Source organism: Rhinolophus sinicus, chromosome 15, assembly GCF_057876585.1.
Source record: "Rhinolophus sinicus isolate RSI-liver-muscle chromosome 15, RSI-T2T, whole genome shotgun sequence".
NCBI lineage: Eukaryota > Metazoa > Chordata > Mammalia > Chiroptera > Rhinolophidae > Rhinolophus > Rhinolophus sinicus.
The window spans coordinates 105,883,582-105,908,505 of record NC_142515.1 but is presented as its reverse complement, the minus strand read 5'-3'; the positions used below and the strand labels follow the sequence as shown (position 1 = coordinate 105,908,505).

The following is a 24,924-nucleotide window of genomic DNA, read 5'->3' as shown; positions in this document are numbered from 1 at the left end:
GTTTGGCTGTTAGGATTGTGTTCAACATCTCATACCTTTTTTCCCCTCTACTTAAATACATTTCAAAAATATTTATATTTGATAAATATATTTAAATATATTTAATTCAATTAGGTATATTATAAAATATTTTAGTTGATTACATTAAATATATTTCAAATATACATTTTATAGTCTTCGATTATTCTATTATTAATACCGCCAGTTATTGATTTTCTAATCTATGAATCGTATCTGCTGAGTCTTCCTCAATGTTGGTTGTTTGCCTGGTTTATAATTTTGAATTGTCTATCTGTGCCTGTGACGGTTGGCAGTTCCCATGTATTTCTGATTGTGGAAATGTCCTAAGGAGTTTTGCTTTTTCCTCTGCCTGAATCCTTGTCACCATTTCTGGATTTCTTTTGATTTTAATTACTCGGGTTAGAATTCCCACTGCACATGTGTAGAATGGCACAGGCTTTGTTTTGAATTTCTTTCTTTTTTTTCTAACTGGGCTCCAGGCAGAGATCAAGTTTCCTCACCTCCGGGCTGGTGAGCAGTGTTTCTAGTATCTGTCTTACAGTCAGGGAGGTTGTATATATGTTCCCTGTACTCAGTCCCTACCTCGAAAGGATCTGAAGCCAATGACAAACCTGCATGAACATGAACCCCCAGGCCCCCCTCCTGGGGTCTCTATAGCTTCAGCTCCCACTCACCACTCAGGTATGAGTCCCCACTATTTTTGATACCTGAGAATTTCCTTTTTCTGGCTTGGGTATGACTAACTTTTTTTTTTCGTGACATTTTATCCAGCATTTCTACACATTTGGAGTGGAGTGGGTCTGGTCTACATGAGGTCAGTCTTTCACAATGACTGTCATATTCTCGCACAGGCAGAAGTTCACTTTCATTCTGTCAGTCAGCAAATGTCACTGAGTTAACTAGTTTCGAGCGCTATAGGGCTGAGTAAAGAGATTGCATCTGCCCTGCCCTCACGGAACTTAACAACCAAAGGGAGACAGACTTGAATGAAGTCATCTAAGGAATACAGGTAAATTTGTAACTCTGGCAAATTCAGCTAAGGAAAGGCACATGGTTCCAGGCCAGTGGATGCTCCACGTGGGGCCTCACTCAGCCAGTGGTCAGAAAAGGAGAAGCCCAGATGTCACAGAAGCCAGAGGACAGCCTAAGGGGGATTTCATTGCAACAAGGACCAGGGTTTTCACCGGGCCTTTCCCTCCACCACTCCCTCCCTTTCACCGTGTGAGTACTGTCTAATGTGGATGCTAACTTTCTCCCTAACCAGCTAGCAGGAGCCGGGGGCTATGAACCGCCAACAGCAGTGGGGATAGGTGGCAGGGACAGGATTTCCCCTGGCACAGCACCCTAAAATGCTGTGAACTACCCCCAAAATAATGCTATCTGTGCTGGAAACAAACAAACGAAAACAGGATGTAAGTTGTCTACAGAACTTTGCACCTGGTAGTATATTTTGATTAGTGGGATGCAGGAAAAAAAGCCAGAACTGTACTTCTTTTGCCCTCTGGGTCTGGAGTTGGGGATTTTTTTCTCTTTCCAAATGACAACCAAGAAAAAGCACCCTCAATTATTCTCTGAATCAAACATTGTGGTCACTCAAATGGCCAATGGGGTGATGAAGGGAAGGTTGGGGAGGTTTGGCTTCTTTTGTTTTTTGGTTTTTTTTGTATTGGAATATTGGGGAGCAATGTGTTTCTCCAGGGCCCATCAGCTCCAAGTCATTGTCTTCCAATCTAGTTGTGGAGCATCCACTGCCCTGGAACCATGTGCCAGCTCAGCTCCAAGTCCAGTCGCCATTTTCAATCTTAGTTGCAGGGGGCACAGCTCACCATCCCATGCGGGAATTGAACCAGCAACCTTGTTGTTAAGAGCTCGCACTCTAACCAACTGAGCCATCCAGCCGCCCAGGTTTGGCTTCTTAAAAGAAAGAGCCCTGGGCTGGGAGAGCCACGACCCATCTCTTCCTCTGACTTTCTGGTGGGACCATAGAGCAGGGGTGAGTGGGAACCAGGCTTCTTCTTTGTAAAATTAAAAGGTTACACTAAAGGAGCTAGAGGGACCTTTCTATCTCTGGTATCTAAGATGGTCTCCCTGGGGAGATGGGGTGCTGCTGAGCTCCCAGCTGCCTTGCATTTCCAGGGTTCCCAATGCGTTACAGTCCCTTGGGCCTCTACACCCAGATACCCTGGGCTTTCGAGCAGCCCCCCTGTCCACCTTCCCACCCCCACTTCCCGTTACTGATAACCCAATGATCCAACATGCTCCCTCAGGAACATTTCTCATCCTCAAATCCATCTGTGCTGCCAGCTCTGCCCAGATGCATTTCTTGTGCCAAGAAAATGCAATCTCTATGCCGTGAACCTAGGAGCTGAGCATGCTCTTACTTGGTGTTTACTAACCTTCCTGGGTCAGGAGAGTGGGAGTTCCTGGTCTCCCTTTGGAAATTCCTGTTATGGACACAGACTCCTGACTAATGCCTGGCACGCCTGTTCTAATCCAGGTCTGGCCCTGAGCCTCCTGTCATTTTGCTGACTCAGTTTGTAACCCTGGAGGCAGGGTCCATGGAGTTGAAAAGTTAGAGAAAAGTTAGCACCTGTGGCAGTGACAGAAGCCTGCACTGCCCAGGGCCGTGTTTCTCCTTCTATTTCCTGTTCTCCCCTTTTCGTTTCCTGGGAGTGACTCACCCAGCAGGCTCCCTCTCAGCATGGCAGGTATGTGTCATTTCCTTAGGCTGGTGAGACCCAGACTTTCAGTGTTCCCCCTGCCCCCACCCCATGACTGGTCTAGTGTGATTGAAAAGGGCTGAAAGGGTTGGCCCTCAAGCCCATAACAGCATCCTAGATTTATTGTTGGGGTGAATTTATCACCTGTGGGAGGTTTTCGTATTTCTACTGAGAGATGTTTGGGAAAAGCAAGGGCCTGGGGCGGTCTGTTTCATGCTGTTCTCTGCCACTGCCAATCCCATGCCCACCCCGCCCCAATCCCCACACTAGCCCCAGATCCCAGCAGCACCACTGTCCCCCATCACTGTTCTGCTTTCCCCTCACTTTCCCCCCACTTCCCTGGGACCCTTTGGCCTTTCTAGAAGCCCCTTGGTAGCAGCTGAGCCCTCACTGAGGAGGCTGGTGGGGTGATGTTAAGCCCTGTGATTGGGCAAGAGGGACCCATCCACGCAAGCCCATCACTGGCTGCCCGTGTTAGTGCTTCTCTGTCGGCCAGGATGACAGAATCAGCATGTAGGCAGAGAGCCATTCCCATGTGAAATTTAAAACCACTGGGTGAGAATGAGGTTCAGTAAGTGTTGGCATTGTCAAATCTGCTCTGCCAGCATTGTTTCACTTCTTTGTGACCAGGGAGTCCCACGATGGCCAGGCGGTTAAAGTCAGCTGGGAATTCTTGTAATATTGGCTCCTGAGTCAGAGCTTCCAAGGGTAGCAGCCATTCTTCTTCCCTCCCGGTGGAAAATGGGAAAAAGTATAGGTATCTCGCTGAGCCGGGGAAACTCTCCCTGTTGGGGTAGGGACTAGGAGAAGGGCCAGCTCCTTCCATCCAGCTGTGGTCCTTCTGTGGTCTTAGGCCCAGTTCTAAGGATCCCATCTTGAACTCGTGGGAAAGAGCTTGCTGGGAGAATCTATCTGGGAAGGTGAAGGACCTGAAGATCGAATCTTGTGAGACTTTAAAGGACTTGAAGAAGTTTAGACTGGAGAAAACCTGGAGGAGCAGGTGAGCTGTTTTCTAATATCAAACGGTTGTTAGGTGGAAGTGAGATGTGTTTTATTTTGTGTACGTCCAGAAGGCAGGCTCACAATGTTAAAGAAAAGTATATTTGGGCTGAATATAAAAAGAAGCTTTCGTATCATTAGAGTTCTGAGCAATGGAACAGGCTACTAAAATTTTGAGGTAGTAAGTTCCTTATTACTAGAAGAATTCAAGCAGCGGGTGGCCTAGAGGGAACTACTGCACTAGGCGGAAGTTTGGACTGCATGACTTCTGACAGCTCTTCCTACTCCGAGCCTCTGTGAGTCTCTGATTTGGGTCTAGCCCTACCCAGAATTTCCTCCAACTCCACGATGCTCCCGTAGCTTATCTTTCTCATCACAGGCCTCCTCCCCTGAGCAAGCCAGGCACACGGTCTGGCCTGTGCCTAAGGCTGGTGTGGGCTGTGTGATGATGGCTCTTGGCGGAAGCCCTAGAAAGGTCTGCCACGTACGGAACTGGTACAGTCACTCAGCGTTTCTGTTGCATGTTTTTGTGAATTCTTAATGGTCATCTCACCCAGCCCCAGTCCTGTGCGTCAAGATTACTCTGCCTCATGCTGCAGAGGAGGAAGTAAGGAAATACCCTGGCTACTGCAGGGCTAAGATTAGACCCGGAGCCTGCCCTCCTGTTCCCAGCAACGTTCAAGAAGTGCCTGTGTGCCAGTCCACACATTGACCATGTATCCTACATGCAATCTCCAGTTGAATCCTATGGCAGCTCTAAAACAGCTGCATTATCCCATTTTACAGAGAAGGAAAACCAACACTCAGAAAAGTTGGAACAGTGTCTGGGACAGAACTAGTAAGGGATAGACTTATGCTGTTAGCTCCTCCACCAGGAGTTGCGAGGGGGCAGCCACAGGCATGCAAGGAGGGGCCCCATGCAGCTGCCCCAGGGGACTAGTTGGGGCCATTTAATTCTGTACTCCGGAGTGAATGATGGCCTACTCCATATATTTCAGGTCCTGTGCTAAATGCCACTGGGGGAAAAGGTGTATAAGGTACGATTCCCAGCTTATGAGAAAGCTGTGGTCCAAAAGAATGAAGCTGGCATGTTTACAGTAAGCAAGATGTGCCTGATAAGGGAGTGAGAGCTCATCTTATTGAGGGACAGGAAGGAAAACTTCATGGCAGAGATGGAACTGGAAGTGGGCTTTGCAAAAAGGAGCCTTAGGTAGGCAGACATACGGGGGCACAGAGACGGGAAACACTGTGTTCAGTGGCACCGGAACCAAACAGAATTGGGCCCATGAGTTCTTGTGTTCTTGTTAAGCGAGCGTGATTGACCCTCCCACTTTCTCCCTACCCACGGATGGCTCCAGTCCAAACCAGAACTTTCCAGCCCAACCTCATCCTCTGACTTGATGAATAGACTCACCATGGCTCCACGGACTGGAGAAGGTTGTAGATAACACGAGCTCCTCTTCCAGTTACCGATTCCTGTGGATTCTAGGACTCTCCCTTTATCCATCCCTATTGTTGCCCCCATGCTGGGTGAGACTCTAATTCTTCTTGCCTAGATCAATACATCAGCTGCCAACTTGAGGCCCCAGGGTCTTTCCTTGCAAATTGATCTGATGCATAGGCGATGCACCTTCATAAGCCTTAGTACTTTGAATCCTCAGCAAGCTTTCACTTTCCTGCTGCCTTGCCTACATTCATTCTGTTTTGCTGACAACCTTACTCGCCCACCTCCTTAGTTTACAGACCTATCCATCTATGAAGGCCCAGCTTGAAGGCTGCCCTTCCCAACCAGGTGAAGTTAGCGACTGTCTCTTTGGTTGTTCCCCGGGTGTAAAAAGATTTGTACCTCTCTTACCGCACTTTGCTTTGTGGAATTAATCTATGGAAACGTCTGCCTGCCAACTTGGTTGTAAGTTCCTGCATTACACTTTAGTTCCTCTGTGCTTTTTCTCCTGTCTGCCCATTTGGTGGGGACTCAGTGATGTTTGCTGAGTTGACTAATCACAGCCCCGCAGCCCAGCCCCAGGCTGAGAAAGGGCAGAAGAGGCTGTGGAAATGCGGCTGCACGCATAACTTAATCTTGGCACAATGCAGCACGTGCTTTCTATGGGAAAAAAATTTTTTTTTAGCAAGAACAGGGACCTTCCAAAGCCCTGGCTGCTTTCTTCCACAGTGGGACCGAGTCCCATATGTTTCTTACAGAGATGGTGCGGTGTCCTTGTTACGGACATAAGAGACAGATCTGCCATTTCCTAGCTCTGTGACATCGGGAGAGTTACTTTAACCTCTCAGTGCCTCAGTTTTCCCATATGTAACATGGCAGGAGAATAATAGCACCAACCTCTTTGCTTTGTTTTAAGAACTAAGTTAATACAGGCTTCGCTCGATATCTGAGAGTATACCTATGAAAACTTTTGTACGCCGAAATGTCGTAAAGCAAAAAAACAACTACCATTCATTTATATGGAAAATATTTTGAGTGTTCCCAAAAAGTAACCTATCAAATTATATCAAAGAACACATAAAACCTAAAATAACACCAACATAAAGTGAAAGCTGGAATAATATGATAAATACACAGCCTCTATAAAGCTTGGCAGAGCCATTCTTGCTGCTTGGGGTACAAGCTGCCCCTATGACCCCTGCTGCAAAACAAACTCTTTTTGCCCTTTTTCGTAAAAGTGAACATCCTCTTTGGGTTTTTTTGGTTAGCGAAACTGGTACTAATGTAGGTCTTTCGTAAAAGCAGTGATGTAACAAACTTTCGAAAAGCAGGGGATGCTTATATTTGTAACTGGCACATTAAAAATACCCAACATATGGCTATTAATTTAAAGTTATTATTACTGAAAACCTGCCCCTCCACCTAGAAGGCAAGAGGCACATATCTGAAAACTAGGGAGGTGCCCCCACCGATGGGGACTGTTGGCTGGTGGTTGGAAATTACCTTCCTGTCAAAGACCACAAAAGGACCCTCAAGAGGGTCCAGATGTGAGATAAGGTAATGAGGGGCTGCAGACTTACGAGTCCTGAGAGAAGGATTTCAAACACCGTTAATCAACCTTATTTTTTTTATAGTGTTTCCTTTTGACACTGCCCCAGAAATATGAGACCTCTGGCCATCAGCCCTAACACCACCCTCTCATCTCTTCTTTACTCTGTCACATTTTAGACGTTCTAAGGAAGCATCTCAGCTTCTTTTTCAAATAGAACAATCACCCACCTGATACTCCACTTCCTGTGATCGACAGGAAATGTAAAACCAAAAGAGGCAAATCATGGCTAGGAACTTGAGTCTTGGGGTGACACAAGTCACATTCTAGAAAATCTCGGGGGACTCGATGCCATTCCTGACCCTAGAATTGGTCCAATCTCCCTGAGGATAGACACCTCCTTAGCACCTCCCACCTCTGTCATCTCACCTTCTACTGTGATCTGAATGTGTCTCCCAACAAATGCGCATGTTGAAACCTGACCCCCAACATGATAGTATTAGGAGGCGGGGCCTCTGGGAGGTGATTAGGTCAGAGGGTGGAGCCCTCATGAATGGGATCTGTGCCCTTATGAAAGAGACCCCAGAGCGCTCCCTCTCCCTTCCCATGTGAGGATACAATGAGAAATCTGTCATCTGGAAGAGGGCCCTCACCTGACCATGGTGATGATCTCAGGCAATCACCCTGATCTCTGACTTCCACCCTCCAGAACTGTGAGAAGTACATTTCCATTGTTTGTAAGCCTCCCAGTGTGTGGTATTTTATTACAGCCGCCCAAATGGCAGGTGTTCTGCTAGTGCAGGTCGCCTTCCCTCAGGAGATGCTGTCTACTTCTTTCAAGGCTTTGGACTAATTTCCACCCAGCCCCCTTCCCAGCTGCACAGGTTTTTATGCTAACCTAGTCGGTTTCATATGTAAACAGCACAGTCTCTCTGGCGACATCCAGCTTCTAGATTTGTGTACCCAGTGTCTTGGTGGTTGGCTCCCCTTTGCCTCATTAAGTTTCGGAAGTCTTTCGGCTGGCCCCACCAGGGTCTACCAAAACTCCTGCGAAGTCCGTTCTAGGCCAGGATCAGAGCAGGCGTCCGGGAATGGCAGAGACTTCTGGCCACCTGCATTTCTCTCACACTACCTAACCTTCCACTCTTGGGGAGGCAATTCCTGAGCAGGGTTCCTGTGCAAGGTCACATTTACAATATGCAAATTGCTTCTGACCTAGCCTGTCTCCCCCAGCGAGGCAGGCAGGAAGTCCCATCGGAAACATCTGAGCATATAGAACAGAGGCTGGGAGAGGATCCTGCCAGCTTGAGGGCTCCAGCTCGTTTGTCAGGGGGTGTTTGTATGTGTGGGTCTGTGTGTGTAGAGAGGAAGGGGTGGTGCAGGGTGGTGTAGGGTTGGGGACCGTGCAGAGGGAAACGGTGAGCTGCAGCATAAGAAACAGCATTGGGTGGAGAGGCGAGGAGAAGAGGAGGTTTGCCTCTGGCTTACCTGGTGTTTGAATACTCAGCTTGAGGAGGTAGAAGGTCCTTGAAAATGGGATCTCTACAGTTCTAGAGAGATCTGGGCCTCTTCCATTTTTGGAAGCTCTCTGGATTAAAAAAGTGGAAAAAAAAAAATCAAAATAGGGCAACACATATCCTGATGTATTTTAAATATTTACTTTCACCAATTAATCGTTTTAAATGCATACACACATGTAGTGATTTCATGAATGGCCTCGCTGGGATGTTAAGGGCTCTTTACCCGCTGAAGCCTGAGCCAAATGGCCCTCCTGGCTTTGGGGTGTTAAAGAGCAAAATTTGAAGATCGAATTGGCTTTATTAAGTGATTCATGAATTGGGCAGCATCCCCTCTAGCAACTAGATGGGTGCCCCTGAGGGGTTGTACACAATGGAAAGTTTTTATAGGAGGAAGGATGGGGCAAGAAAGCTAGTCACAAAAGAAAACAAGGGATTATTTGGGGGCCAGGATGTCTTTTGGGGGGGAAGAGCATGGAAGGGTTTTGATCATGCAGATTGCCTCTTCTTTCTATGAGGGGATAGAGAGGCCCAGATTACCTCATTGGTGTTGACCAGAAAATTCCAGACTGGTTGATGAAGATTAGGTTTCTGGGAGAGGCTGAAACTGCAAGTAGATCAGGTATTAAATCTATGTGTGTTTGCACAGGCTTTTAGCAAAAGTGATGCCATTTTAGGCCTGTGGCTTTCTCTTTAACAATGCTCATATTGGGTGTGTTCTGAGGAAGATGAGGGAGGAGAAGAGCTCGTTCCCAAAACTACTGACCTCTGCTTCCCTTCCAATGATAAGGTGTCTCTCCTTGACCGAACAATAGTCAGGCTCCCCTGAGCCTCTTCTCAACTAGGCCTCATCCTTGGCCTGCCATCCTTGGCCTGACAAGCTCAGTTCAGTAAGAACACCCCACCCTTGATCCTAACCAAGTTCCTCGTAGTGATTTCCATCACTGATTCCCTCACCTTGCCCATCGGCTATCAACCTCCAGCTGCCCCTGTTATATCTGGAGATGAGTTCAAGCTCTCTCCCCTATTACAATAATCTTGAATAAAGTCTTCCTTGCCTGTTTTAACTCCATCCTGTGCAGTTTTTCTTTGTACCTACACGTGTACACACACAAACTCTCAGCCAAGTATGCTTAACAAATTCCCTGGTGCTAGTGGGTTGTCTCATTAACTTTTCTGCACTCAGAAAAGCTTCTAGGAAAGGATTTTCGGGTCTGGGGAGAAGAAAGGCATCTGTTCACCTGGCCATGAGACCCCTGTCAGGGTAGAGCTGATCACACTCCCTGGGGCCTGCAAGTGACTTCAGGGCCATACTCTATTCTGTAGTCAGTCAGCTCTGTGCCCTGGAGACTCTGGAAAGAACCACTGCTGCCTTGGTCTGGGAGGGAGGAGGAGGGCAGCCAGCGGGGTAGGAGTGGCAGAAACACCCAGGAGTGTCCCCCTTTCAGGAGCTTCTCTGCTCCCATCCCTTGAAAAGGGCTGTTCTAACCTTGGTTCCTGCAGAAGCTCTCTCTGTCATTAGAGGCATTTCTCAGCATATCTATTTTGGAGCTGCAGCTGGTTGCCTCTCAGAATAAACAGAGCTGTGATATTGGGATAAAAGAAGAAACGAGTATCATCCCCTCTTTATTCCCTTCCCAATGTTTTGCAACCTCCACTTTTCCCTCTTAGAGGCCTTACCCTAAGACCCCTTCTGTCTCACTCAGAGCCTGTGGCTCTCTTCCTACCATCTTATAATCAGAGGCTCCCCTCCCAGGCAGGTATGGGCCCTGCTATGGCCAGGTTCTTGCTAGGCTTGGGGGCTCCAGGGCCTGCAAAGAACTCACTGTCAAGTGACACAGGTGATCGTAAATTAAGGACTTAAGCTAAAGAATATAAGAGCTGGTCCACCCCTCATGCTTAGGTGAAGCTGAGGTCCCCGATGGGGATATGCAGTGCTCAGGGTCTCAGAGCTCCTGGGGGTTAGGGTAACAGCACCCTGACTATGCAGTGTTCCTCACACCTTACTATGTCATTATCAGAATGGCTGGGTTGTACTGAAATCATTGAAATGGGAGCTTGATGTTGCAGAGAGAGGAAGAGAAACCAGACCATTGTTTCTGACAGAACTGATGTGTGGTATCAGGTGTATTTATGACTGAAATGGCTTCCATGAGGGATCAAGGCAATCAGGGATACCATCTGGTTACCTGGAGGCTGGAGGGTCTGGTGAGTAAGAAGAGACTGAAGAGACTTGTGTGTGTGGCCACATTCAAGACCAAATTACTGATCATCCCGTGTTATACCTTGTACCCCCAGTGGGCCTGACAGTGCGTCCACGGTTGTGCAAGCCTCTTACCTCCGTTCTGGTCTGTCTGGGGCCCTTCCTTCACGGCCTTCACCCTCTCCCCTCTCCTGCCTCTTTTGTATGCTTGCTTCATTTTCCCTTTTGTGAGCTCTACCTAACTCCATTCACCATCAGTCCTGTATCTGCCACCTGCCATGCGGCTTGACCCACATGGAGTTACAGAGGCAGAAGGTAAGGGGGTGGTAGTTTCTAGAAATTGTGCACATTTCCTCAAAACCTTCTTCCTGCCCAGGACCAAGCTGGTCAGCCTCACTTCAATCACCTTTTGGTCTGGCCTCTTGGCCTGCGTATCAGGCCAAGCCATCTCCTCCTTTATTTGAAGCAGCTCTGAGAAAATGGGACAAGTCAAGTTCCCTGAGTAGGTTTCCTCTTTTTAACATTTGTTTTATTTTTAAAAATGAAACGTGGTTACACTCTCAAATTACTCTTTAGAAACCTCAGTGGATGGCCCAGTAGCAGAGCTGTTGCTGTAGGGATGGGTGTGGGGTGCTGAGCTGTGAAGGAGTCACACTCTAAGCACCCCCATTGGCTAAGAGAGTTGTAAGTCAAGTGTGTCGTAATATCAACTTATAAGTGTGAATGTCAAGGTCAGGCACTGGACATGGGTCTCACTTTCCTGTGCACCGTGGGAGGGGGCCGAGGATCAGGAATGTGGGTTTTGAATTCAAGAGAACTTGGGGTTGTGTCTCAGCTCCACCATTTCTTAACCCTGTGACCTTGGGCTGGTTATTTAAGTGTCTCTGAGATTCCGTTTCCTCATCTGTACTATGAGGATATTAAGAGTATCTCTTTTAAAGAACAGTCCATTCCTTAATTCAGGCACAATGTATTGAGCATCTCCTCCTTGCCAAGCGCTGGTCCAAGTATGAGCATACAGTGGTGGGAAGGACTGACACGGCCCCCGTTCTCATGATACCTATGTGTTCTGATAAGGGAACCAGGCGTTGTGCGGATTAAATAAGAAAATTTTATATGTATATATAAAAATTTTATATGTGTATATATAAATATATGTATAAATTTTATATGTATATGTGTGTGTGTGTGTATATATATATATATATATATATATATCCAAAAAATGTATACACAATTTAAGAACAGAAAAATCTTAAAATTGTAATACTCAATATATACCAATAACAAAAGATGAATACAAGTCACATTTCACTTCTGCAATTACAAGAGGTGCTCAAAGTGGTTACCATCAGCATAATTTTAATACAGTTTTTTCCTTGCTTAAAATATGTATACATTTTTTGGCACCCTCTGTGTGTGTGTATGTGTGTGTATATTTATATATACATATATACATATATACATATATACATATATACACATATACATATATATATATATATATATATATATATATATATATATATCTTAACATTATGTTGCTGCACCAAAACGTGCTTGATAAATGGTAGTTGTTATTATACTCAACACTGAAAATATGGTATAAATGGTCTGGAAGAGAACAAGAAAAGGTGTTTTCACTCCATAAAATGTTTAACTTCTTCTTCAGATTTGTAGCTCTCTTTTAGATAGGAGACCACATTAGTCAAAGTTTCCCAGAGAAACAGAACCAATAGGATATATATGTATATCCCAGGGGTGCCAAAAAAATGTACACAAGTGGACACTTTGGTCAATGTTGCTCAAGCAGTAGTTCGCCATAATCAGAAGTGTCCGGACGCTGATGGTAACCACTTTCAGCACCTCTTGTAATTGCAGAAGTCAAACGTGACTTGTATTCATCTTTTGTTATCAGTATATGTTGAGTATTACATTTTTAATACAGTTTTCCTTTCTTAAAATGTGTATACATTTTTGGCACCCTCTGTATGTATGCATATGTATCCTAAATATATGATACATATAAATGATGCATATATATGTGTGTGTATATGTATAAAGAGATTGAACCTAAGGAATTGGCTCATGGGATTATGGAGGTTGACAAGTCCCAAGATCTGCAGTGGGAAAGCTGGAGATGCAGGAGAGACAGGGGTATAGTTCAAGTATAAAGGCCAGCAGTCTCGAGACGCAGGCAAAGTCAATATTTTAGTTCAAGTTTAAATGGTAGGAAAAAGCCAATGTCCTACTTCAAAGGCCATCAGGCAGGAAGAATTCTCTTTTATTCCAGAGGTCAGCTTTTCATTCTATTATCCTTCCTCCAAAGGCATGAGCCAACCCACATTGCGGAGGGCAATCTACTTTACTCAGTATATCGAGTCAAATGTTAACCTCATACAAAAATACCCTTATAGAAACATCCAGAATAATCTCTGACTAAATATTTTGGTATCCCGTGGCCCAGTCAAGTTGACGTATAAAATTATCCAGCACAGGGCATCATGGTTGGAGGATGTGGTAGCTGAGAAAGACCTTGGGGAAGAGCTGAGTGGCCACCCTATCCCGAAGGGAAAGGTAACCCTGGCTAGGGTTGGGACGGGATGCAAACTAGTTGCCTAGGACTCAATCCAATCCAAAGACGTGGTTTCGTTAGTTTATACTATGTGTTGTAAATTTGTGTCAACATTTAAAAATGAAAGAGTTCACATTACAATCTGAATTTCCAGTTTCACATGAAAAACTAGGAGAAGTGGTCATGTGGGGGTCAGGTATCTGAGCTGGGGCTGTCCCCCACTCTGGGTACCAGTTCTCTTGTTAGCTTAGTCTCCACCATCCATGCCTGACCTGCTACATTCATGTCTGTTACTACTGCCCCGGCTTTAGGGCAAAAGACACCTAACCTGAGCATCCCAGGGGGAGTGTGTCAACAGCATGCTATGTTATTTCCTTGAGAGAGCAGGGGTGGGGAGCAGTATGAAGCTGTGTGCCAAGTGTGCGTCGGAGATCTTGCAACTGGTGCCCTCACAAACTTCTCTGACAAGCTGCTCCTAAGTGACCCCCAGGACCGTAGACCATCCAGGGCTCTTGGACTGGGAAGAGCCTTGGGTAGGGGTGGGAAAGCATCTCTCCACTTAGTTCTTTCCAACTAAGACATAACGAAGCCATCCCGGAGGAGATTGGTCTTGGGTGAGTGGCTAGCAGGGGAACCAGCAGCTGCTCCCTCCATATCATGTTCTGTAAGTTTGTAGCGACATTTAGAAATTCAGACATTTCACATTCAGAATCTCATGAAAAACTAGACGTGGTTACATGGAAGGTCAGGCATCTTTTGGGGTCAGGGAGTCTTTTCTTCTCCTGCAAGCTTGACACTTAGCCATGGGCCTTGGCATGGAAACCTCCAGAACCACAGAATCATGAAAAGCATGACTCTTGACTTCTGAGGCACACTGAAGGAACTGGGAGTGTTTAGAGAGGAGGAGAAATGCCCCTAGGGGAACAAAGAGCTGCTTTTAAATAGCTGAAGGGATGTCATCCTGAAGTGGGATTGAACCACTTCTGAATGTCCCTAGAGGGTGGAAGTCCAACCAGACACCAAAAGCTGTGAGAAGGCCAGTCTGCTGTGAACATACTGCAGACTTTTTCAGCAATGACAGTGCCTTAGAAGTAGAAAGGCCTGATGCATGAGACAGCAAGGCCTACAGAGAGGATTCAATTATTAGACTGGAGGTGGACTGGATCAGGAGTTCCAAACCCTTTTCATGTGTGGTACATGCAGATAATGAAAATATAGGTAGACTGGAGGGGATTTGAACCTCCAAAGGGGTTACACACAGGCCCAGAGGCTCGGGCCACAGCAGGCCTGTTTGAGGGGAACTGGGATTTGTTTGAAACAGGTACAGTAAGACACACAGACTCAGGGATGATTGTCATGAAGGAAGCAGCTGATACTCACAGGTCCCTAGAAACAGGGCCACATGGGCAAACACCAGGGTCAGTCAGGAGGCAGAGGGAGTGGTGGAAATGTGGACAAGAGCATTTAGTGTGGTTTTCTTGGGACGGAACAGGTAAGGCAGGATAAACAGGTTTAGGATAAGCTAGTCTGGATAATCTCAGTGGTTCCTGGGACACAGGGCCTGTCCCTTGTTGTCTGGTACCTGGTGGCCTTTGGGTGATTAGAGCAGGAGAATAGTGGCCCAGAGTGCGAGAGCTGAAAAAGGAAGTGGTGGGGGGTGTGAGCTCTGGATTGACTGGTTTGCACATGAAAGAACTGGCTAGCACAGCTGTCCCTCTAGGGTTAGCTGGGCCCCAGAGGTCAAAGCACCAAATACAGAAACTAGAAAGCATGCTTATTACAAGGTCCTGCCCACAAGCCTGAGGGTTGAGGAGATCCATTTCTCTACGGGTGCCAGGAGGAGAGCACAGGACAAAATCATGTCTAGGTGTCCTTTGGGCCCTAGGGTGCTGTAATCACATAGCACATCTGAGCCGCAAGCAACTGAAGGGTCCAGCCTTACTCCCTCTTTGTACAGAGGGGACGCTGGGCCCAGAGAGGTAAACCAACCTATTTAAAGGCTTAGGGTCAGTTGCAGAGCAGAGCCTAGAGCCAGTGTCTTTTGGCCATTTCATGTGGTTAGAAGGGCCTAGAGGAGCAGGCACAGGGCCTTCATCCATGACAGTCCACGATGGGATAACACAGCCTAGGAAATGCCTCTACCTGCAGCCTCTGGGGTTTCAGGGCAGTAGGAAGACGGGGGTGGGGTCGGTGGTGAGGAGGGTGTCAGAAGTGCAGTCCTTGCCAGACCTGCTCTCCTGACTCCCCCTACTGTGTCCTGGACACACAAAGAAGACTTAGAATCTGGGTCTTAGCACTGGACGTAGCCTGGGACGGGAAGACCTCCCACAGGCCCCAGCTTTGTTTGCCCTGCACGAAGTGTCTGTCTTGGGCAGCTTATTCCCCTCCCTGGCATCAGCCTTACCAACAGTCTCCAGTCGTTCCCAACCTGCTGTATATCGTCCTTCCTGTTAAAATAAAGATTCCTCTTCCTTTGGCCCACCTGCTTATTCTGACCAGAAGCTCTAGAGTAGACCGCCTGTATTTGTAACAGTCTCCCCGGAGGGGCACTCAGGTCTTGGAAACCACCGAACTGCGTGATGCTACATCCTGCAATGTTCTGATCATCTGGGCTGGTTCACGTGGGCAAATCATCAGCACCTCATGGCAGAGGCAGAGGGGGAGGGACTAGAGAGCTGAAATGACTTCTGAAGGTCACAGCTAGTAATAGGTAGCGAAGGGTGGGAACGAGAACCCAGACCTCCTGCCTGTCAGTCTGCTCAGGCCACCTCGGCAAGACACCACACACTGGAAGGCTTAAACAGCAGGCATGTATTTCTCACAGCCTGGAGGTTAGAAGTCCAAAGTCAAGGTGTCAGCAGAGTTGGTTTCTTTTGAGGCCTCTTCCCGCTTGCAGACAGCTGCCTTCCCTGTGTGCTCACGAGGTCTTTTCTCTGCATGCAGATGGTGTTTCTCTGTGTGTCCAAATTTCCTCTTCTGGTAAGGACACAGGTCACATTGCGTTAGGGCCCTCCCCGACAGCCTCCTTTACCTTAATCACCACTTAAAAGGCCCCATCTCCAAATGCAGTCACAGTCTGAGGTCCTGGGGGTTCGGGCTTCAACATACGAAGTTCAAAACCCTGCCTCCTGGGCTATTTTCTTCCCTCTGCCCTGCACGCCTCTCCCATGGTGGTCTCCCCCCCCCCCATTATGCACTTAGCCCCGCTCCCCATTTTGTGCGTCCAGCTGTAGATACTACGTGCACCCTGTCCATCCATGTCTGGTTCAGCATTCTGCCTGTACGACCTGTGTGTGCCCAGAAGGGCTGTGGGCTGCAGCAGCGAGCAGGGAAGCCTGTGTTCTGGGTTCTTTATTCCCCTCACCTGGCACACAGCCATGTGCAATTAGGTGCTTGACAAATGATGGTTATGTTGACAGCTCAGAATAGAACCCTTGAGTGGGAGGTTAGTCTGCTCAGCTGGCAATGCGGGGACAAAGGGGGGTGTGGTTGCCAGCTCGGTTCAAGGCTGAGCAGGGACCAGAGTTCGGACTGAGCGTCCACCTGGAGCCTCAGCTGTGACTGCAAGGCTGTGGGAGAAGTTCCAGGGCTGTGTGACCTTCACAGCCCATATGCTGCTCTAAAGTCCTGAGAACCTAAGTCTACACCCAGAGAGCTGTGGGGCAGGCTGTAGCCAGGCAAGTCTGGGCAGCTTGTCTGCCCCCACAGAGTGGCCTCTGGAGGTGTCTGGTTGTCATCGCTGCTGTCAGCATAGCTCATCCAAACTGATTTCTATGGGCTTCTCTTGAGCTTGGCATTAAAATGTCTATGAGCAGCAGGTGGTCCTGGTGTGGAATGACCTATACCTTTCTGAACCAGTGTCCCCTCCCCAATAAAGGGGCCAGCACCACCTCCAGAGAGAGGAGGAAGGTGAAAAGAGCAAGTGCTTTGTGAACTGTCACCTGTTATTGCATGTGTGACCAAACAGTATTTCTACTTGAGGCCACCATTAAAATGTAGAGTTCCTTTCTGGGCAGCCGAGCATTTTGGCTCTGGCAGGAAGAAGCCTATCCCAGGAGGGCAGTCCACAGTAAGCAGGGCGAGGTAAAGACCAGGGAGGTGTTGGATGCAGCTGTGGAAGGTTCCGGAAGACAGAGGCCTCATTTTCTGTTTGACTCTGTACCTGGCTGGCGTCCTCTGCATAGTCAGTCCGTAGGAATCACTCCAGCACCCAGCAGGGCATTTACTTTGGGTGAGACGGGCCTCCTGACAAAGACTCAGGCCCTTCAGTCCTATGATTGTTCCCCACCAAAGGGTCCTGCTCTGTTCACCACAATCAAGATTTCCGCCTTGACATCTCTGACCTCAATTTCCTCATCTGTAAAACAAAGGAGGTAAAAATAGATCATTTATAAGTCCCTTCAGCTCAGGTTCCCACCACCAGTGAGTTCACTCATATAATCTTAGTTATTACTTTTTTTTTTCCTTATCAATATCCCACAGTCTTCTTTTTCTTTTCTTCCTAACTACATCCCCGTCCCTCACATTTTTTTCTTAGAGCTCTCATTTCTCCCTCAAGGATGCAGGGTATCTCCTTGTGGCTAATGATTTTAGCTCCCAGAATTTTAGATCAAAGAGGGCACTTGGGGTAGCATCTAATCTGGTCCAGTGGCTTTAACCCTGAATTCTGGGCCACTGATAGGTGTTTGGTGTTGGGGAGTTAGGGGGAGGTTCTGCAAACATTGAAGCGTTTTCAGCCAAACAGTGAAGACTTAAACTACCTCAGGAACAAGACAGGCTATCACTTTTAACAGTTTGAAATATTCATGCTCAAGACTCTGTTGGAAACACCTTCCTCTCACCCAGTCCCCTCACTTTTTAGATGATAAAAATGAAGTCCGGACAGATGAGGTGACTTGGTGAGGCCACGTTATCTAAGTATCTTTCTGGCATGGAAGTTGGATGTGATTCAAAGGAATTTAAATGCGATAGAGTTTGTGTGTGTACGTGAGGTCACCAGAAAACGCTCAGTCCACAAAAGAAGAAGAGTGATAGAACTGGATTCCTGGGGGTTCTTGAAGAACCTAGCTGTGGACATGACCCCTACACAGCCCTCCCATCCATCCATTTCTGCTCGCTCCCACTGTGCCGTGAGGGCCCACCAGTACACAGTCCCCTTGGCCTCTCCTCTGTCACAGGGCACTTTCTGGGTTCTGCTGTGCTCTCTCTCCCTCCTGCCTCATGTCTGTGGTGAAGGTATGCAGAAGTGGGTTGCTGCTTGTTTTCTCAGACTTCCTGTGTACTTCAGAAACCTCAATGAAAGAAGAGTTGGAGGAAGGCCAAGGACCATTAGGTGAGCACCGCCTTATATCTGACATGGGGGAGCCGGAGTCATGATTTTGACAGAACTAAAGCCCAGGATCCTGACACTGCCCCCTTCTCTACTTGGCTGCTGGGAAATATAAGTGCTAGAGGCTGGAGGTAGGTAGTGCGGTCCGGGGTATTCTCAGGCTTGGGTCAAATGAAGTGGCCAAAGTGATTCTTGAGAAGCATTTATCGTTGAAACCAAACCCTTTAAAAGGCAAAGTTAATTGCCTCTCTGCTACAACTGTTCGTAGTATTTTCTGTGTCTCCCTTTCTGCATACAACCCAGTTGTAACCATGGGAGCATACTCGTGTAGCAAATATTCATATAATCTTTGGAGTTTTTATATTACTTTAATTGCATCTGCTTAAGTAGTCTCCTTATCAATTACCTTTAGGATAGACAGAAATTAATTTATGAGGGAAGTTCTGTACCTGGTTGAGAAAAACAGAATTATGGGGAAACATCGTGTTTTTTCCCTTTCCTTTCTCTCTCTCTCTCCCTCTCCCTCCTTTCCTTCCCGCCTTCCTCCATTCCTCCATCCCTTCTTTCCTTCCCATGGCACATTGTTGAGCCATCTGCCCTTCAACTCCCATTTTCAGGGCCTCCTACTCAAATTCTGACCCAAAGGGGACCCTAAGACTCAGTTCCTTCCCAGCCTAGCCTGGCCTCCTGGCTGTAAGTTTTAAACCTGACTTTGGGGCCAGGAGCTCTTTCTCTTCCATAGTACTTATAAAAGGATAACTAATTTTGCTACCTTTCAGGCTCAGGAAATTTGGGGTTGGGTTTTCCCTTTGTATTTTATTTTGTTTTTCTAACCAGGGAAGAAAGAAATCCTACCATAGTTTGAGTAGTGGTTGGGAAGATTGTGAGAGAAGAGCTGTGAGCTGGGGAATCCCTTGGCCCTGCACTCAATGTTCCCCTGCCTTGGAAGTACCTTGGCTGGAGTTTTAAACGACCAGAGTTCCCCCAAATTTTCTGATTTTCTGAGCTGTGGAAAACTGAAACCACCTGTTTCTCTTCTTTCTGTCCATTTCCCCATAATGGGTTTGGGTAACTAGAAATTAAAACAAAAACCACTACAGTGCTCTGCAATGAGGGACTCAGACACACCTGCATTTAAGAATCGTAACTCACTGAGACCCGTCGCCACACCAAGTATTTGTCGAACACCACTCTGGGGGTGGGGGGCCTGGGTTTCAGCCAAGAGTCCTCACGTTTCAGTCTCTCCGAAACTCAATGCTCTCCAAGTGAAACAAGGACCAAACCAGCTGTTCTCTACCCCCACTGGGTATCTATTAGAATCACCTGGGATATTATTTAAAAATAGAGGTGGCTGGGCCCCAGGACAAAGGCTTGGGATATGTACATATACGTATGTATATGTTGTTAAGGAAAAATTATTCAGATACTTGTTGAAGAGTAAAGCAGACTTTATTCAGCAGGCTACTACAATAGGATTTTGCAGTACAGGAAATAAATTGAAATAAAACAAGGGAAAGTGAGGATTTTCAGCCAAGAAGCAGGGTGGGGGTGAATAGATGGAAAATTGCGGAGAGGATAATTCTTGTCTAAATTGACCTAACCGAATTCTTGCTGAAAGCAGGCCAAAGTGTTCAGATAATACCTAGGGGATGGCGGGGGTGGGGGTGGGGGCGGAAAGGGGTTTGAGACATTTGATCAGAAATCAAGGGTAATCAGCTATAGATGTTGGAGAATTCTGGCTAAACCCACTGAGCAGGATTTTTGCTAAAGCTGGACTCTACAAGGACAGAGACAGAAGCTGAGGTTCAGAGAGCTCAGGGGAGTCTGATTGAAATCTGGTCAATTGGAAAGAATCTTTGTCAATATCTACATAGATAAGTGTGCATACAGCCAGAATGAAGAAGCCACTAAATCAAGTGCTGTGTGAGGTGATGTCTCAGGTCCAACAGTCCACTCTTCTCTCCAGGAGAATTCCAAGCCCAGAGGACATTACCCAGGGGTGGCTATGGGTGGAGGCCTCCTTCTTGGCTCTAGATTTTTGCAGAGTGTGGCAGTCAAGACCACACCTGCAGCCCCTCGGATTCTGTTTGAGTCAGGTCTGCTCTCACTTGCTGTGTGACCTTCGGGAAGTCCCTTTGCTCAGCTTCAGTCGCCTCATCTGTGAGATGCGTGATAAGAGTGGCTGCTTGGTAGGTTTGTTATTAGGACCGACCAGCTCATTGTGCAGGTGAAGTGCTGGCCCAGGGTCCGTGTAAAGATGTGCTCTGTGTTACCTGCTGTTAGCTCTCAGAAGTGAGCCCTTTGGCGGCATGCAGGGGTGGCGGAAGAAGGAGGGCACATGCACATGGTCTCAGAGATGGAGGGGAATCCGGTCACAGTGGGGCAAAGACCCCCCGGGAGGTGCTGCAGTCGCTCTAGTCTCTTGGAAGGCAGCCTGGAGTTGAGGATAGCTTTCTTGTAGTCCTAGGGTCGTCTTGGCCGATTGTATTGAGATATCTCTCTACCCTAACCACCCCAATTTTGATTTTGGGTAGGATCCAGATATCTAGATTTTAGGGACCTCTTTGTTCTCTAGTCTAGCTGTCGGGTAAGAAGATTGGCCACACTCTGGGCTATGTGGAGAGTCCAGAAAGTAAGACTGTGTCCGAAGAGGAGTTAGAAGGAGACGGTGGAAAGAGGGCAGGCTTCTATCCTTGCAAAAGCTCTTATTAATTTTTTTAAAAAATATATTTAATCAATGTGACAGTAAAAAAAACTTACAGTTTTTAATTGTATGTAATTTAAATGTAGAGGCATTTTTACACATTTATAAACAGTTATGTCAACTCCATTCCCTGTCATTTAACATTTTTATATAAATATTTCCATGTATTATCACAGTTCACATTATCAGAGTTTGTCATGACTGATATTGCTTAGATTTCCTCCTGAGCATTTTGTTCTGATTTTACTATCTCGCCATTTGTTATAAATAGTACAGCTATGAACATATCTGTGCAAATAATCTACGCCCACCCCTTTAGATATGTGGGGGGTATTTACCAAAGTTGGGTAACCAGGTCAACACATGTGAGTTGTTATATTTAACCAATCTGCTCTTCAGCAAGCCAGTTCTGAATCAACTGGCCCTTTTACCTGTTTCATTTCCAGCTCATAAACATAAGATTTTATTACTTTTCTCACAGTGTCTTGGCTTGTTTAAAAGGTTCGTACTGGTACCTCTAAGCTGTTTTCCTTAGCATTTTTAACTGCTGAGGATTTTTCCATCTATTTTTAATTTTCCCAAGTGTTTTCACACACAGGTGGCATCCTGTTTGCTTGACAGGGCATCAAAATTGCTGTTTTACCCAATTCGCGTTAAAATGAAAGCTGATTACGCAGTGTACAGATGGGGGGCACCATCATGTTTAATGGTTTTGGTATCTGTTTACATAAAGCAAATTTGTAATATATACTGGGTTTGCAAAGAGTAGCAGATTGGGGATTAGCAGGTGGAGAAGCTTGTTCAAGATGATGGCTTAGTTATTTTCAGGGTGGTAATAGACAAGGGGACAACACCTGTACTGTTAGACTTGGGTTTGTACTTTCTGATTGAAAAACAAAACAACAAAACGGCCTGAGTTTTCTTTTTGTCGTCAATATTTTCTGTTTATGAAATGTATCATACAAGACAACAAATTCTACATTGCCATCAATATTACACATACTAATATATCAAAAAGCTGGTATTCCTTTTAGCGCTGCATGGCTAGAACTGATGAGTTTATGTGTAAGTTTCTGTTTGAGCAGGATTCTGGGAGCCACATCAGGAAAGCAGTGCTCTGAGCTATGCTCTTTGGCACAGAAATAACCTTGATGTGTAGAGACAAAGCCCAGAGTGGCAGGCTCACTAATGGGACTTGGGTTGTAGGCTGTGTTTGTTGGGTTCAGATGAAAAATCTGAGTCTGGTCCTACCTCTACCACTTAACAGGTGACCTTAGGCAAGCTGCTCAGTCACTTTTCCTCGTTCTCCAAATGAGAGTGATATCTGCCTTGGGAGACATCAGTAAAAACAGCAAGGGTGCCAATACTCTAGAAAGGGATGCAAACATAGAGACCCTCTTCCCTCCTGTCTGTTGCACACTTTTTTAACCTTGACTTGGATGAAGGAGTTGGGTCCACCTTTTGCAATGCAGCCCTACAACCATTTGAAACCACGAATCCATCATCACTTCTCAGGACTCCCCTCTCCCTTTAGTTTTCAGGGTCTGCAGCATGTGAAAAAGTCTCCAAGCTCCGAGGGCTCTGAGGGTCCTCATTCTAGAACACAGCCTCTCCAACTGCGGGGCCTTAGGCTGGCAGTGGGTAGTTGTGGTCACGTCTGTGCAGGGCCCCAGGGGAAATCATGGTCCTTATTTTAGGGGTATTCTGGTAACCCCAATACTGCAGAAATTTTTTTTGGCAGCCATATCATAGTGACTAACAGTGAGTTAGTTGGCTTAAGCCCCATGTTTTTAATCCATGTGGTTGCTAAACCACATCTTCCTCATCCCAGACTAGAGAAGATGTTTTTTAATCTGTATGAAGAACTTCACATTTATCCCATTTCACTGGTTGCCTTTGTTACACTTGGCATGTCTTGCCAGCCTGCGTAGATTCCGGGGGTCATTTGTAGTCTGCAATGAAAGTCACGTTCTCTCCCGATCGTGGGCTCAACTCGGTGCTTCTTGTCTGATAACCACGAACTCCTTAATGCCAAACTAAAAGGTGTGAACAAAGGCCAGTTAAAACAACAGTCCTCAGATTAATATGGACACTTGACCAGCAGCCGTGGGAAGAAACCATTTGACCAGTTATGAATTCACCTCCTTGTCATCTGGCTTCCTCATTAACCTCAAGAAAATGGGGAAGAACTCGGTCTAACACCCAACTGAAGTGTTGATTTGTCATGTCACCAAATTTGCCTGCTCACCAGCCAACTCTGTAATGCACGCAGAGAGGGAAATGAGATTCATTGAAGTTGAAGGCTGGGAGAGAAGGAAAAGTCCGAGATCATGACTCGAAATGGAGACGTTAGAGAACAATTTAGTTTGGGGTTAAAGATGATAGAGTGTGGGTTTGAAAATTACAACTTAGGAGAATGGAGAGTAACAGGAGCGCCTCAGAGGAAGGCACACATCTTAAATTCTGTGCTCCGCACACCTTGTATCTTGCTGTCTTAAAATGCCGCGTGGTGATACTACTGCTGGGAACAAACAATGTCAGGGTCAGGTGGGCTTGAGGCAAGTGACTCTGAAATCTGCCCTCCTCCCCCGGGGTCTCTCACTGTTCAGGCAGTAGTGTGCTGGAACCAGTTCTCATAGGCTGGCGGCAACCATTTCTCTCCAAAGCCACTCTCAGTGAGGTCACATCGGTAACTGACATCAGCCGTAATGGAAGCATTTACACCAGAGAGATTGGCAAATGCTACAAATCTTCTTTCCCCTGGATTGCCAGTTGTGAAACACATACCAGAGCCTCATCTGAACGGCTCCTGCTGCCTCCGAACTCGTGCCTGTGCTTTCGCCTGGAGCCAGACTTATGTTTTTTAAATGAAAATCTGCTTTTCTACAGGGTGAAGTTCAAATTCCTTAGCATGTTGCCCTGTCTCATCTCATTTCCCAACAACCCCTCACCACCCTCCTTGCCAGCCCTATGTCAGATCATGTGGTTTCCCCATCTTGCTGTGTCACCTTTTCCTGAGTCCCCTGCAAGTCCTCTCTGTGCTCCCCTGGCACCAACCTTAGACCCCTGTTAGAGCCCATATCATGCTGCGACTGTTTTGTTTTCATCTTTTTCCTCTTTACTGGATTATAAGTCTCTGGTGGATGGGGACCCTTTTCCCTCTTGTGTTTATCTTTGTATGTCCAGAGTCTGGCATGCCTCCCGAGATATAGGAAGGTGGAGTGAGGGGCAGGGAGGTACAGATGAAAGGAGGAAGATGGAAAGAAGGGAATGGGAGAAGAGGAAAAGGAAGGAAGGAAGGAAGGAAGGAAGGAAGGAAGGAAGGAAGGAAGGAAGGAAGGAAGGAAAGAAAGAAAGGAAGGGAGAGGGGGAACAAAGGAGGGGAGAGGAATGGAAGTAAGGAGAAGGAAGGAAGGAGGCAGAAAAACAGACCAGCCAAAATCAATCATGAGCTGGCAAATAAGGAGCAAGGTGAGGGATTTTTTGAAGGGTTGGGGAAGCAGCGGACCCTAGAGTTCACATAGGAGATAAGAAAAATTTGCCCAACTGCAGGAATCAAAGTCATTAAACTAGTGAGAACAGGGGTCTGTTAACAGGGAAAGATGGGTAATGCACCCCATTGCTCCCCTCCTGCCCCCTGAGAGCCCCCCGAAGTCAGCTGACCTCCAGGTTGGTAGATGCTGGTAACAGAATTATCCTGAGTTGGTAATGTGTGCAAGTGGCAGGCTGAAAGTGTGATTGAGACTCAATAAATGTTTTTGAATTATATTGAATTATAGCTGGTGATAATCACCACCTTTCTGATTCCTTCTTTTGCAAGGTAATGGGGAGGGATGCTTGGAGAGGAGGGGAAGGGATTAGCC

At 46.7% G+C, this 24,924-nt stretch overlaps 1 protein-coding gene across 3 annotated transcripts in view; it reads left to right on the top strand.

The window, feature by feature from the left end:
- The window catches only part of PTK2B (protein tyrosine kinase 2 beta), a 108,641-nt gene that overhangs the window by 29,877 nt on the left and 53,840 nt on the right, over nucleotides 1–24,924 (top strand). The window contains exon 1 of one of the 3 annotated variants that reach the window (XM_019733124.3): nucleotides 18,321–18,488. The exons of the other annotated variants lie outside the window; for them this stretch is intronic. The gene's annotated coding sequence lies outside the window, so the exon portion shown is untranslated. Of the gene's footprint in view, nucleotides 1–18,320; nucleotides 18,489–24,924 lie in introns of those variants that run through there. 3 annotated transcript variants of the gene reach the window in all.